Source organism: Trichomycterus rosablanca, chromosome 15 (genome assembly GCF_030014385.1).
Source record: "Trichomycterus rosablanca isolate fTriRos1 chromosome 15, fTriRos1.hap1, whole genome shotgun sequence".
In the NCBI taxonomy this organism is placed as follows: domain Eukaryota; kingdom Metazoa; phylum Chordata; class Actinopteri; order Siluriformes; family Trichomycteridae; genus Trichomycterus; species Trichomycterus rosablanca.
In genome coordinates, this window is record NC_086002.1 from 21060196 (window position 1) to 21076073 (window position 15878).

The 15878-nt window shown below is 38.0% G+C and overlaps 3 protein-coding genes and 2 non-coding genes across 5 annotated transcripts in view; 2 read left to right on the plus strand and 3 right to left on the minus strand.

Annotated features, from left to right (window-relative positions):
* The window catches only part of LOC134328786 (uncharacterized), a 765451-nt gene that overhangs the window by 210128 nt on the left and 539445 nt on the right, over positions 1 to 15878 (plus strand). The gene's annotated exons all lie outside the window — the stretch shown is intronic.
* LOC134328810 (histone H1-like) overlaps positions 1 to 15878 on the minus strand; it is a 52516-nt gene that overhangs the window by 26639 nt on the left and 9999 nt on the right. The window lies entirely within an intron of this gene.
* The window catches only part of LOC134329498 (zinc finger protein 420-like), a 150033-nt gene that overhangs the window by 2857 nt on the left and 131298 nt on the right, over positions 1 to 15878 (minus strand). The window lies entirely within an intron of this gene.
* On the plus strand, positions 11114 to 11186 carry trnam-cau (transfer RNA methionine (anticodon CAU)). Its single transcript has one exon. It is a non-coding gene; the product is annotated as a tRNA-Met (tRNA).
* Positions 12541 to 12613, minus strand: trnam-cau (transfer RNA methionine (anticodon CAU)). The gene has a single exon. It is a non-coding gene; the product is annotated as a tRNA-Met (tRNA).

The window sequence follows — 15878 nt, forward strand, 5'->3', positions numbered from 1 at the left end:
GTCTGGATTCTTATCGTCTTTGGTCCAGATCACACACTGTCCATTTTTCCATAAAAAGACCTGAAATGCTGATGGACATTCATTTATACCGCTTTAAGTGTTGGTTTGGACCGTCCATTCGAATTCAACCAGCTACTTCCAGAGGTGAGCAGAACACCGCGTCCAAGCGAGCTGATAAAAATCTGAACCCTGACACAGAAGAGGATCATGGACTGCAGCTAAACCACAGCGTGGTGGAACTGATGAAGAGCTTCTGTGGTGGTGTTTGCCTTTATGTAAACAAAACCTGCTGCATGGACTCTGTCATACTTAATACCTACTGCTCTGTTGACCTGGAATACCTGGTTATAACGTGTAGACCCTTTATAACCAGGTATTATAACCACCAGAGGTTTCCTGCATTGTTACTGCTGCAGTTTATATCCCTCCAGATGCTAATGCTAACGCAGCTATAAAAGACCTTTGTGAACCCAGATGGAGTCTTTATTGTTTCTGGGGACTTTAATCACTGCAGTTTAAGATCTGGATTCCAAAGTTTCATCAGAAGGGGACTCAAAATTTTGGACCAAGTTTACACAAGTGTTGCTAATGCCTAAAAAGCTCCACCCCTTCCCCACCTGGGTCAGTCTGATCACCTGTCTTTGTTCCTGCTCCCCAAGTACACCCCAGTCATCAGACGTCTGATACCCACAATAAGGACAGTTAAGATCTGGACGGAAGCTGCAGACTCATCTCTCCAGGATCATCAGCACAAACAATCATGTATATATTAAATATATCAGCTTATATACTCGACTTTATTTATTCTCATTCATTACCCAATCATTCAGCCACTTGTATTCACCTGGCATTACTCTGTAATTATATACTAGTCTACACACTGTACAGTCAGCATGATCTGTTTGATATTCTTTACTTCTGTCTCCTCATTTCACTCACCTGCTCACTTATGCACTAAAATACACAAATATTACAAGTAATTCAGACACGACCAAATTAGGAGAAATGATTTTATAAAAACGTTATAAAAATATCTTACTGAGTTCATCTGTATCTTCAGGTTCTTCCTTCTTCACAGGCTTCATCTGGAAACCTCCACACTGTTGGTCCTCTGAGAAGAGCAGTTCCACAGAAGCTACAAGTTCCGGAGGGATTAAAGTGACTTCACCTGAAATTCATCAATATGAGAAGAAGAAACTCAACAACTGGAGGAAACTGAGGTTGTGGGGTTGATTTCCAATCACAAATAAATCCTAGTTAGATTAAAGTTTAAATCCAGTTCAGTTCAGTTCAGTTCATTTTATTTATATAGCACTTTTGCAGACAATAATGTCTGCCCAAAGTGCTTCACAAAAAGTACAAATTTACATGTACACACATACATATACACACATACACATACACACATACACAAACACAACGACATAAACCCATCAATCTCAACTATTATCATAGGCCATAGCATAAAAATAAGCTTTTAATTTAGTTTTAAAACAGGTCAATGATGATGCAGCCCTAATCTCTAGCGGCAAACTGTTCCACAATCTTGGGGCCGCAATTGAAAAGGCCCGATCTCCTTTTTGCTTAGATCTAGATCGTGGAACAAAAAGAAGTAGCTGAGATGACGACCTTAAGGCTCGCGCAGCCTCGTAGTAACAAAGCAGGTCCTTAATATAAGCTGGAGCCATATCATTTAATGCTTTAAAAACAATCAATAAAACTTTATACTGTATTCTAAAATGAACAGGTAGCCAGTGTAAAGATGCCAGAATGGGAGTAATGTGATTTCTTTTTTTTGCACCAACCAAAAGGCGAGCTGCTGCATTTTGAACCATCTGTAAACGGCTAATTGACTTCTGGCTTAATCCTAAATACAACGCATTACAGTAATCCAACCTAGATGAAATAAATGCATGAATTACTTTCTCTAAATCATGTTTAGAGAGAAATGATTTAATTTTAGCAATTTGCCTCAGTTGAAAAAAACTGCCTTTGATCACAGCACTAATTTGCTTATCGAATTTTAATTCTGCATCAAAAATAACTCCCAAATTTCTTACACATGGTTTAACATAGGAACTAAAAATTCCCAAATCAGGTAAATAAGTCTGTACTGACTTGGGTGAACCAAACAGGATAACCTCTGTCTTACTATTGTTAAGCTGCAGGAAATTATTTGTCATCCACCTTTTGATATCTAAAACACACTGTTCTAGTCTTGCCAGAGAACACTGTTGGCCAAGACCCAAGGGAATGTACAGCTGTAAATCATCTGCATAACAGTGAAAATTCACATCATGGTTTCGAATTATTTGTCCTAATGGCAAAAGGTATAAAGAAAACAATAACGGACCTAAAATTGACCCCTGGGGAACCCCACAGCTCAATACGGAAGTGGAAGAGTACTGGTTAGCTATATTTACTGCAAAAGTTCTATCACTAAGGTAAGACACAAACCATTTCAGAGCCACACCCTTTATACCTACGCATTTTTCCAATCGCTCAATTAAAATGCCATGATCAACTGTATCAAAGGCAGAAGATAAATCTAGCAGGACTAGCACTGAGCAATCACCCTGGTCTCCAGCCACCAAAAGATCATTAGTCACTTTAAGCAATGCCGTTTCTGTACTATGTAATGATTTAAAACCTGACTGAAAAAGTTCTAAGATGCTATTTTCATTTAAAAAGTGTATAAGCTGTTTAAAAACTACCTTTTCCAATATTTTTGATAAAAATGATACTTTAGAGATTGGACGATAACTACACAAACTTTCTGGATACAAACTATGATTCTTTAAAAATGGCTGGACTACTGCATGCTTAAAGGTTTTAGGAACGATAGCTGTAGTGAGAGAGGTGTTAATAATTGTAACTAGATCACAAACTAGTACATCAAAGGATTCCTTTAATAGTCAAGTGGGAATAACATCAAGAGGAGATGTGGTGGTCTTCATGTGAGAGACAATTTCCTTTAACTGAAAAGGTGACACTGGTTCGAAGCTGTCAAATATAAAGGTGTTTGTTTCTTGGACAAAAGAAAAGTCATCTTTCATGGGCGTAAAGTGACACCTAATCTGTTCAACCTTACATAAAAAATATTTTAGGAACTCTTCACACCTTTCCACAGATGCATCACAGTTATGAGAGGTAGTAGGGCTGAGAACAGAATTGATCACATTAAACAAAACCTTTGGCTTGTGAACATTATTTACAATTATTCTTGAAAAGTAGTCAGCTCTAGCTGTTTGTACAGCCACTTGAAACTTAACCAGGCTAGCTTTCAGAATATCAAATGATATTTGTAATTTATCCTTTTTCCATCTGCGCTCTGCTCTTCTACACTCCCTCCTAAACACACGAAGCTCATCATTTAGCCATGGCTGTGACCTAATTTTAACATATTTATCTTTATAAGGGGCAATATCATCTAAAATCTCTGTGCATGATGAGTAAAACAAATCCACCATTTCATCACTACTTATTAATACCTGAGTTTTAATATCCTGAGCTCTCACTGAAAGATCTGCATATGATACAGCAAAATCCTTTGCTGCACACGATTTAAAAATTCTAGAAGAACATCCTGGATTTTCATTGACTCTTATCTTTTTGGCCAACACCAAATCAAACATTAAGGACTTATGGTCTGAAAAAGCCACATCCTCACCCATAACATTATCCACCGATAAGCCATGGGCCAAGACTAAATCTAAAGTGTGGCCTCGCTCATGTGTAGAGCCGCTATTACACTGATTAAACCCAAACGAGTCAAGTAATTGAAGAAAGTCCTTTACCAATGGTCTATTAGGGCAGCATACATGAATGTTAAAATCCCCTAAAATCAAAATTTTATCTGAAATGGTAATAACTGAGGACAATAAATCAGAAAAGTCACAGATAAAATCTGTGTTTATTTTCGGTGGTCTGTATACGAGTATACATATTACAGGATCCACCGCGTCCACCTTTACAGCCTGTGCCTCAAAAGTGGAATATTTTCCCACCGACACAAGGCTACATTTAAATATGTTTCTAAAAATTAACGCGACTCCACCGCCACGACCAACCGTTCGCGGTGAACTAAAAAAGCTGCAATCAGCAGGACAAAGTTCAGTAAAAGGGGACAATTCATCAGGATTTACCCAAGTCTCTGTTAAAAATAAGAAGTCCAGACCCTTAGACTTAAAATACTCATTTAAAACAAATGTCTTATTCAATATAGATCGCGCATTTACCAAAGCCAGCCTCGTTGCCAAACTCTCCTCCATTTCATCCATAGTTGTCATAAAGTCCAAAGAGTGAAGATTAGTGCAGTCTACTCCTCTTCTTCTGCGCACATGTGATCTCTGCTTTACGTGGCAATTCTGATTGTGGCTGCTTATCCGATCCGGACAAACAGCCACAAGATCAGCATACATTCCGCGTGTACGATGAGTGATAGTCCATCGTGAATAAGCATCTAGAAAATGAAAGTTTTCACAACCTGCGCGCACTAGGCGTTTTATCCGCACCAACACGCCGCCTCTCTTTCCCCTTTTCCTGCTTCGTTTCCTTTTCCGAGGAAAGTAATACGGCAGGTGGGAAAAATGTTCCGGTAGAGTGAAAAAGTCCGGGTCACAAAACCTATGTCCTCTGACAACTTCGTTTTGATATGTCACAGCAGCTGGCCGAAGTTCCAACAAAGTTGAACGATTGTAGGTCAAAATAGCTGATTCAGTTGACTGAATAAACAAACTTACAAACACACACACACACAAAATTGACAAATTAAAATGCCTAAACAAATTAAAATGCCTAAACAGGAGCAGACGGCACGCCAACAGACACACTGGCGCCATCTTGCATTGCACAGACTGGAGTGTAGCAGCACAGGACAGTACGGTACAGTACAGGTTCTAATCCCACTATCCACTTTCTCTTATTATTTCTACTGATTAGTGACTCCAATACTAACCATACTGTACTGTACCACACTGTACTGTACTATACTGTACTGTACCACACTGTACTGTACCACACTGTACTGTACTATACTGTACTGTACTGTACCACACTGTACTGTACCACACTGTACTGTACCACACTGTACTGTACCATACTGTACTGTACCACACTGTACTGACATCATGCTCCACATTTACTTACAGAAGAAATCATCATCATCTTCATCCTCCTCCTTTTGTATTATTTTCTTCTGGAATTCTTTATTTTGTAGATCCACAGGGGTGACGTGTCTCTCTTCTGCTGACTGCATTATTAAAGCTCTGATAAGTGGTATTAACACAACCGAATAGAAACTTCACATGAGTTTGAGATCCGATTACAACAAATTCCTCCAGTAAAAATGTCTGAAATGTATTTCATTAATAACAGAGTCGATGCTCTTCTGGAACTGAGTGGATTTTGTGCATCAGAACAAGGTAAATAATTATTAAACTGTAAACAGCAGTTTTACCTTCTTCAACCCTTCGGGTACCGTAATACATGGTTTAGACGCGCAGTAAAACATTTAGTGTAGATGGCGCAGTGATAATTCAACAAAGTTCCACTATAAACAAAGTTACACTGTAAACAAAGTTACACTGTAAACAAAGTTACACTGTAAACAAAGTTTCAAAAATATCACGTGTTTATATAAAAATGTGAGATTTAATCATGAAGAAACTCAATCAGTTCCGCTCAATTGATTCATTTTGCTGGGTCGGTTCAAATGAATCGGTTCATCACTACTGAATCATGTGCGATACTAACAGCAAGGAGCAGATAATACTTTGTTTAAATAAAAGTGGAGTTAAAGCTCCTCAAATTCTCAGTGATGTTTTATTATGAACTCTAGTTTTATTATGAATTAAAATGTAGTTATAATGAAATATAAGGGTTATAATTAAATACATATTTTACTTACAGATGAGGCTCTACAGTACAAACACAGCAGCTTCTTGTTCTTCTTATGATGGTTTATGGCGGATGGCAGAACAACTTAAGACGCACCATCGCCACCAACTGGACTGGAGTTGAACAGCAGCTTAGCAGTAAAAAAATCTCCCTGTATCTCTCAGCTAGCTTTAGAGAGGACTACTAGTGGTGTGTGATACTGCAGAATCTGGTATCAATCCAAAACCAAGTAAGTACAGGGCTGGTATTGATCTGATACCGATACCTTTTAATGATTAAGGTTTATGCATCATTAAATTGCTAAATCTGAATGAATTTTCATGACTTTTAGGTGTATTCTTGTAATACATACATTTTTGTAGATAAATTCAGATATGGGTCATTCTATAATTTGGGGTACATTTCACATCTCCAAAAAAGTACAAAAAAATTGTTCTCTCTCAATAGAACAATCAGTGGTTCAAATTAATATATTCCTTTAGTGTAACATATCCACTAGTTGCAAAGCTTAAACATAATTATTTTTTATTTTATTTAAAAGGGCAAGTAGATGTAGACTACTAGGTAACTTAGTTGACAGGTAACATAGTTGACAATTTCCCTATTTTGACCCATAACTTCAGTGGTAGACCTTGCCTGGCTGACCACATGTCATTTCTTGAACAGAATAATGTCTAATTTGAACATACATTTGAATTAAAATTATTAAACAAATTGTAACCATAACAATGTATGTAACATAGTTGACGGTCAATTAATATACTCATTGACAATGTTCTATTATAGATAAAATATTTTAAAAAATAAGAGAACATTCACCACAGTTTGTTCAATATGCCCTCCACAGAGAAAAATTATATCATGTCATGCTGGTCACATAGTTTTAGAACAAACCATTTTTGAGTTGCTGAGTGGAGTTCTGTTAGTAACATAGTTGACAGAACTTTTGCGGACAATAATAAATAAATATATGTAAATTATTTAAAAGAGATATTTAAAATATAAAATATTATTTTTCTTTAGTATTTAAACTATTGAAATAAAATAAAAAATAGATGTTGTTGCCCTTAATAATTTTATTCATTATTTTGAAACCAAGGCACCCTCAACTTAAAAAACAGACACAGCAAAAACTGTTCATTTAGGAACATCATGACAAATTTCAAGCTAAATGAAGCATAGGATGCACATAATGTTTTTGTGATATTACAACATGTTTTCCATTAATAGGTAAAATATGAAATTTTTAAAGAAAATTGTTAGAATAAATATAATTATTATCACTGGACATGGAATGTACCCCAAATTATAGAATGACTCATATATAAAGCTCAGATTTCTTCTTTATAGTGCTTTACTTTGCTTTACACATTTAGTTTAAATAAAAATAAACTAGACTAATGTTAGACATATTGGGGTGGTTTCCCGGACAGAGATTAAGCCTAGTTCTAGACTAAAACGGCCTTTTAAACTAGATTAAAAGAAATCTGCTCAGTCATGGCTTAAAATAGGCCTAGATTAAGCCTAATTCTGAATTATCTAATTTAATTTCTTGAATGAAGATTAGAGCTATAGCAGGACTAAATTGAGGCTTAATTTAAACCTCACAGGAAGCAGGTTTAACTTCAGATTAATGTTGTTTGTCAAAGAAAACAAATGGATACTTGCACTATGTCAGTGAAGATCAGCGAGTACCACCAGTTAGACATGTTACTGCTGACAAAAGTGACCTGTTACTTAATTTTGATGACATTCATTTTTGAGATCATTTTAGAATGTACAACCCCAAATCAGAAAAAGTTAGGACAGTATGGAAAATGCAAATAATAAAAACACAGAGTTTCTTACATTTACTTTAGTTTTATTTGATTGCAGACAGGATGAAAATGAAATAATTAATGTTTTATCTGCTCAACTTCGTTTCATTTATTAAAGAAGATCTCAATGTACTTTTCTGTATTAATGCTGCATCATAGAGTGTAAATGACCTTTACCAAGGGCACTGACACAGCCCCATACCATGACAGACCCTGGTACTGACACACCCCCATACCATGACAGACCCTGGTACTGACACACCCCCATACCATGACAGACCCTGGTACTGACACCCCCATACTATGACAGACCCTGATACTGATACACTCCCATACCATGACAGACCCTAGTACTGACACCCCCATACCATGACAGACCCTGGTACTGACACACCCCCATACCATGACAGACCCTGATACTGACACACTCCCATACCATGACAGACCCTGATACTGACACACCCCCATAGCATGACAGACCCTCATACTGACACCCCCATACTATGACAGACCCTGGCACTAATCCTAATAAACAAACAAAATACTAGCCCTAAATTGCTCCCATCCCAACTTTTTTGGAAAGCGTTGCAGGCCTGAAATGCAGGAATGGAGGTTTATTAAGAAATAAAATTAGTTGAGCAGACAAAACATGAATTTGAGTTCAAACTTGGTTTCATCCTGTTTGCAATGAAATAAAAGTTAAAGTAAATGTAAGAAACTGTGTTTTTATTTTATTTGCATTTTCCATACTGTCCCAACTTTTTCTAAAGTTTTTTGACCGCAGTCTCTTCTCTGCTGCCATGGTCATACTTGTGTTTGTTCTCCACTTCAATCAATTGTAAGTGTTTCTGGATCCATTCCATGTTTTGTAGGCAGCTTTGCTCCACCTAATTTAGACTAGCACAGGTGGTTTTAAATTAATAATAATAATACATTCAACTTATATAGCACCTTTCATAATACCCAAGGACGCTTCACATAGTGATTACAGTCAAGAACAACAATCAAATAGAAACACGAGAATGAAAGTGTTGAGTAAACAAGAACGTTTTAAGAAGAGATTTAAACTTTGAGGGAGAGGAAGAGAGATGGAGGGAGAAGAAGAGAGTTCCACAGTGTGCCCTGCAGCTACACTATTGTAAATGATCTACCACCCATGGTGGTCAACCTAAACCTGGGTATAACAAGGAGACCAGCATCAAACGATCTTAACCTGCGGGAAGGGACAGAGCGATGTAAAAGATCAGCCAGATACAAGGGAGCCAGACCATGAAGTGCCTTGAAAGCGAGCACTAAAATTTTATATTGGATCCGTTTATTGACTGGGAGCCAATGGAGTTGTTCAAGTACCGGGGTGATATGTTCATGTTTTTTTGACCGGGTCAGTACTCGGGCAGCAGCATTCAGAGCAATCTGTAAGGGTCGGAGGGATTTTGATGGAAGTCCATAGAGGAAAGAATTGCAATAGTCCAGTTTGGAAGTGACAAAGGCATGTATCAGGGTCTCAGCAGCTTTAAACGAAAGGAATGGACGCAAACGGGTGACCTTACGAAGCTGGAAGAAGGCAGACTTTGCCAATGAACTTATATGTGGCTCCAGTGACAGGAGAGGGTCGAACAGCACCCCGAGATTACGTGCCTTAGAAGAAGACTGAACAGAGATACCAGCAATAGTGAGGGATGTGTTAGTGAGAGAAGAGACAACCAATTTAGAGCCAATAATGAGATAATCTGTCTTATGGGCATTCAATAGAAGAAAGTTTGCACACAGCCATGAGTTAAGATCACAGATGCACTCGGTGAGGGATGGTGGTGGAACCTGGGTGTCGTCAGCATAGCAGTGAAAATTTAACCCATGATGACAAAATATTTCACCAAGGTGCAGGATGTAAATAAGAAACAGCAACGGTCCCAACACTGAGCCGTAGCTAGTTTTAAACTAGTTTGGGACTCCATAGTCCAGGTGTTAGTAATCAGTAGTTAATCTGTGTTTCAGAAAGTCTTTTTTAAAGACAGGATTTACTATTCCAGATTAAGGCCTACTCCTGTCTTAAGTTAAACCCTGTCCTGGAAACCACCCCTTTATGACCCATTTTGTCAATCCTGTTAATTCCCTTATGTGATATTGAAGCTTTCTTAGTTTAATGCTCAGTTTCAACCGAGTACAAAGATGTAGCTTGTCATCATCTTTTGTATCCCTTGTAGGCACCACCCTTTTTCACAGATGAGCCCCTTATTTAGAGTAAGATACATGCATTATTAATATTATTAATGATGTGGTGAAAATTCCTGCATTTTTTTAAAATCGCAATATATATATTGCAGGAAAAAAAATCACAATGTCAGTTTTTTCCAATATCATGCAGCCCTAGAATCAAACTCACACCCTTCTCTACCTGTTCTATTTACAGTGCTGATGAAAGTCACTAAATGACATAAAATCAGTCTGCTAACTGGGCTTAGATTAGGCTCAGCAACTAAACCAGTCCCTCAAAGGCCTTGCCCCGTGTGAGGATCGAACTCACGACCTATGAGACTGACACGCTACCTACTGCGCTAACGAGGCTGACATGAACATAAGTAGACAAAAACATGTGGAGACATCTGAATCCGACCGTTTCTTTGGCTGAAGTTTAGGCACAATATTGAAAATCAGATCAGATTCTAATGAACGGCTCTTTCAAATGAAGCGAGTCGCATCTCTGGGAGCCGTTATATATACTGTATATGTTTAATATGTTTTCATTTTTGTGGCGTTCTTATCGGCTGTAATACACACATTCTGCTTCACATCAGTACGGGGAATTAATCAGTCATAATAAAAGCTGTTTATTGTCGGAATTCAAATCCGAAACACATCACACACACACACACACACACACACACACAGAGAGAGAGAGAGAGATAATATTATATTCTATAAACTTGCACAAGTGTGTTTTTTTTTGCAAGTTCAGGCTTGTCAGTGAATGTAACCGTATTCGGTACACAGATATATTATATTGACATGCTTGCGCGTTATGCCAACGCACCCCATGGTTTTGAATGGCAAGGTGCTAACTGTTAGCTTAGCACCAAAACCTGATGGAATCACTGTCTAAGTACTTCGGCTGAAGTTTAGGTACAATACTGAAAAGCAGAATCTAAATGTAAGCATCAAGAACAAGATGAGAATAAAACTCACACCCTTCTGACTGTAGATGTATGTTCACTACCTGTTCTATTTACAGTGCTGATGAAAGTCACTAAATGACATGATACCAGCCTGCTAACTGGGCTGCAACTAAAATGGTCCCTCAACTGCCTTGATGCTTAGATTTAGATTCTGTTTTTCAATATTGTGCCTAAACTTCAGCCAATGAAACGGTCGGATTTTGATGTCTCTACATGTCTTTGTCAGCCTCGTTAGCGCAGTAGGTAGCGTGTCAGTCTCATAATCTGAAGGTCGTGAGTTCAATCTTCACACGGGGCAAGGTCCTTGAGGGAACAATTTAGTAACTGTGCCGAATCTAAGCCCAGTTAGCAGACTGGTTTCATGTCATTTAGTGACTTTCAAATAAAGCAGGAGTTTTCACCACATTATTAATAATATTAATAATGCACGTATCTTACTCTAAATAAGAGGCTCATCTGTGAGAAAGGGTGGTGCCTACAAGGGATACAAAAGATTATGACAAGCTACATCTTTGTACTCGGTTGAAACTGAGCATTAAACTAAGAAAGCTTCAATATCACATAAGGGAATTAACAGGATTGACAAAATGGGTCATTTAATATTTTATTTCACAATCAAAACCTCTTCAAGTAGTAAATATTATAAAAAAAAAAAAAAACTATACAAACAAAAGAGCAGCTATACACCTGTTCCAAATCCCAGATGCCTTATTAAGCTCACTACTGAGGCATCTTAATATTTCAATGTTATTTTGACTTCAAAAACGAGTCATGGCTGACAGTGCGGACAGGAAGTTATTTTCAAACGTAAATAAATAATTAATTTTTATTTGTATGTTTTTGACTACTCATGTTGCTGTCAGCCTCGTTAGCGCGGTAGGTAGCGCTTCAGTCTCATAATCTGAAGGTCATGAGTTGCCTCACACGAGGCAAGGCCCTTGAGGAACCAGTTTAGTTGCTGAGCCTAATCTAAGCCCAGTAGATTAGCAGTGATTAGACATGCTGAGGCATAGTTATGGTAACAAACCGCAAATTAAAGAAACAGTGGCCACATTTCATGTCAGTCACGCTGACCTGTTTGAATGAGGAATTATGTACCAGCGTGTATTGTGCACCCCTGATCTAGACTCTCTATCAGAATGAATACTGCTAACCTGAAAGCAGTTTGTTTATTATACACCATAAAAAAAGATTCAGATGTTAAAACATTGGTTCCACGCTTCTTTTCTCCGCCCGTCAGACTTGGCTCCCCTGTCATGCCACTGCGCCCCCCTCACTTTAAAAGACACTGGATTAGGCACAGTAACTAAACTGATCCCTCAACTGCCTTGGCCCATGTGAGGATCAAACTTACGATCTTCAGATTATGAGACTGATGTGCTACCTACTGCACTAATGAGGCTGACAGCTACACATCTAGACTGAATCTGGCAGTTTTTGTAGTTGTAGTTTAGGCACAATGTTGAAAAGCAGAATCTAAATGTGAGCATCAAGAACTGGATGAGAATCAAACTCACACCCTTCTGTCTGTAAGTGTATGTTCGCTACTTGTTCTATTTACAGTGCTGATGAAAGTCACTAAATGACATGAAACCAGTCTGCTAACTGGGCATAGATTAGGCTCAGCAACTAAACTGGTCTCTGAAAGGCCTTGCCCCGTGTGAGGGTCGAACTCACGACCTTCAAATTATGAGACTGATGCACTACCTACTGCGCTAACGAGGCTGCCAAAGATGTGTGGAGACATCTGAATATAATATTGAAAAGCAGAATCTAAATCTGGATGAGAATCAAACTAGGGTTGGGCGATTTTCACGATTCGGTTAATTTGCATGAACGTTTTCACACGATGTTAGAAATGAGACAATCACGATTGTTTACATACTTTATATTTTAATTAAAATACCAACATGCCACTAGGCAGAAACTGACCAGACGCCCATGGAATATAAATCGGGGAAAGTTTAATATCAAAAGGGCAAAACAGTGTACAAAATCAGGTTTAGTCTAAAACCAGATAGACTAAAACAGTAAACGGAAGACAAGAAGTGTCGGTAACGGTTAGATTAAGAAAAAAAGAGCACAAACATGATCGGCAAAACGAGACACAAACAGAGGAGTTTCATTAAGATTCACCGAATCAAACACAGCCGAACTGAATCAAAACTCCGGAGCCGATAAGCACGATCAGGATTGGCTGACCGGGACATGTGATAGTCACGTGACAGTCCGTGGGAGCATGGGAATTGTAGCCCATATTGTTAGAAGCAGAACGTGCCCCCTCCATCCACCCCCCAGTCACAAGAGGACAAAACCAAAGCTGAGCTGAGTGATTACTTGATGCTAGTGTTGTGCGATACTGCAAAATTTGGTATCGATCCGATACCAAGTAAATACAGGGCCAGTATCGCCGATATCGATCCAATACTGATACTTTTTAATAATTAAGGTAGATGCATCATTAAATTGCTGGATCTGAATGAATTTTCATGACCTTTATGTGTATATTCGTAATACAATTTTTTTTCTAAGTAGCTGCTCTCAGAAGGGTTGTAAATAAATTCAGTTGTTTAAAGCGGTCCAATTTCTTGTTTCTGGTGCTTTACTCTCTCACAACGTTACCATCATGGAGTATCACCACTCATAGTTGTGTTGTGTGTAGTGACCAAATATATGTTTCCTTGTTGATTTAAAATAAAAAAAATTATGCTATTCTTTTTACATTTATAAGCACAAAGTCAAAAGAAAAGAGCTCTCATTCACCAAAACACGGAATAAGAGCCTCACTACATGCTCTGATTCATTTGCCTAGGGTGCGCAAAGTGCATAAGGTGCATCTATACTTATAGTTTACACTATTATTTCCATAAAATCTAAAAACTAAAAGAAAAAGAAAAACTAAAGTATTGATCCCATCACACTAGTATCGATCCGATACCAGTACCAACGTTGGTATCGATAATATCGAGAAATAAGGAGCACAAACACGATCGGCAAAACGAGACACAAACAGAAGAGTTTAATAGGCTCTATGCACGCAAGCTCTGTGACGCGTTTCCGTTTAGTGTTAGTCGGGCAGTCTAGCTTCCGGTTTGTTCTGAACACCGGCAAATTTCTAAACACAACGTGTCGTATAGCGGCGAATATATAGAGTTTGAGTTCTAAAATTAGTAAGAAGGTTTTGCCTTTTCAAAAACAAGATCGGGGTGGATCGGAACATTCTCAGGCTACATGTTGAACGCTGCATCCTGCGGGTAAAAGAGCATAAGTTGTTCGACACAGTGATCGCTATGTCCATTTCTGGGAGCATAAGTCAGGTGTTTACTGTATCGTGAGGTTGGACCAGTTGTCAATGGATGGAGCTAAACATTCGTTTTTGTCTGCAATTTTTTAAAGAACGTGCACATTTAAATATTGTAAATATATATTATAGTTTATACTCTTTCTGTTTTTAAACAAAAGCATAAAAAGCCAACAAAAGCCTCTTCATTATGTAAACATACCTTTTTTATATCTACACTTTCTATTTACATTATTTTATCAGTTCTACAATTACAGACTGTAGTTCATTTGTTTCTTTCTATACTGTGTTAGACTCCTTTCTGTTCTTGATGACCAGGACCACCACAGAGCAGGTATTATTTAGGTGGTGGATGATTCTCAGCACTGCAGTGACACTGACATAGTGGTGGTGTGTTAGTGTGTGTTGTGCTGGTATGAGTGGATCAGACACAGCAGTGCTGCTGGAGTTTTTAAATACCATGTCCTATACTCACTGTCCACTCTATTAGACACTCCTACCTAGTTGTTCCACCTTGTAGATGTAAAGTCAGAGACGATCGCTCATCTATTGCTGCTTTTTTTAGTTGGTCATCTTCTAGACCTTCATCAGTGGTCACAGGACACTGCCCACGGGGCGCTGTTGGTTGGATATTTTTGGTTGGTGGACGATTCTCAGTCCAGCACTGACTGAGGTGTTTAAAAACTCCAGCAGCACTGCTGTGTCTGATCAACTCAAACCAGCACAACACACACTAACATACCACCACCATGTCAGTGTCATTGCAGTGCTGAGAATGATCCACCACCTAAGTAATACCTGCTTTGTGGAGGTCCTGACCATTAAAGAACAGAGTGAAAGGGGCTAACAAAGCATGTAGAGAACCAGATAGACTACAGTCAGTAATTGTTGAACTACAAAGGGCTTCTACATTGTGTGTAAAACAGTTTTTGCTGTTTCTCACGTTTTGTGAATCTGGCAGTTGTTTAGCATTCATTTCATGATGAATAGACCACTTGAATGGTGTTAAAAAGACTTGAAATAAAATCTTTTTACATTTAACTTAAAATGGATTTTTTTTTTACTTTCTTTTGTAACGTGATTTGAACTGAACAGCATATATATTTGCTACCCCATTGCTGCCAGCTTGACACTGATAAATTCTGTAATGACTTTAAGTCTTGATAACCTGCTATAATAATAATACGAATAAAAAAAAATTTAAGTTCCTCCTCGCATTTACAACAAATATGTTTTTTGGAGAAAGACATGTTAATACTGTAACATCAAATTAATCAATTGACAGGAAATTTATGATGGTCTGACATAACATTTGATAATGAATAAAAGATAACTTATTGATATATTGGCAAACAAAACTTTTTTACACTTTATCAAAAGATTGAGGGTAAATTGCTAATATATTCAGTCAGATATGTTAAGTTTGTTTTATGTTTTATTAGGATTTGAACACCATGTTTTACACTTTGGTTACATTCACGACAGAAACACTAGTTACTCATTACACAAGATTCATCAGTTCAAGTTTTAATATCAAACAGTCATGGACAATTTAGTATCTCCAATTCACCTCACTTGCACATCTATGGACTGTGGGAGGAAACCGAAGCATCCGGAGGAAATCCACACAGATACAGGGAGAACATGCAAACTCCACATAGAAAGAACCCCGACCACTCCACCTGGGAA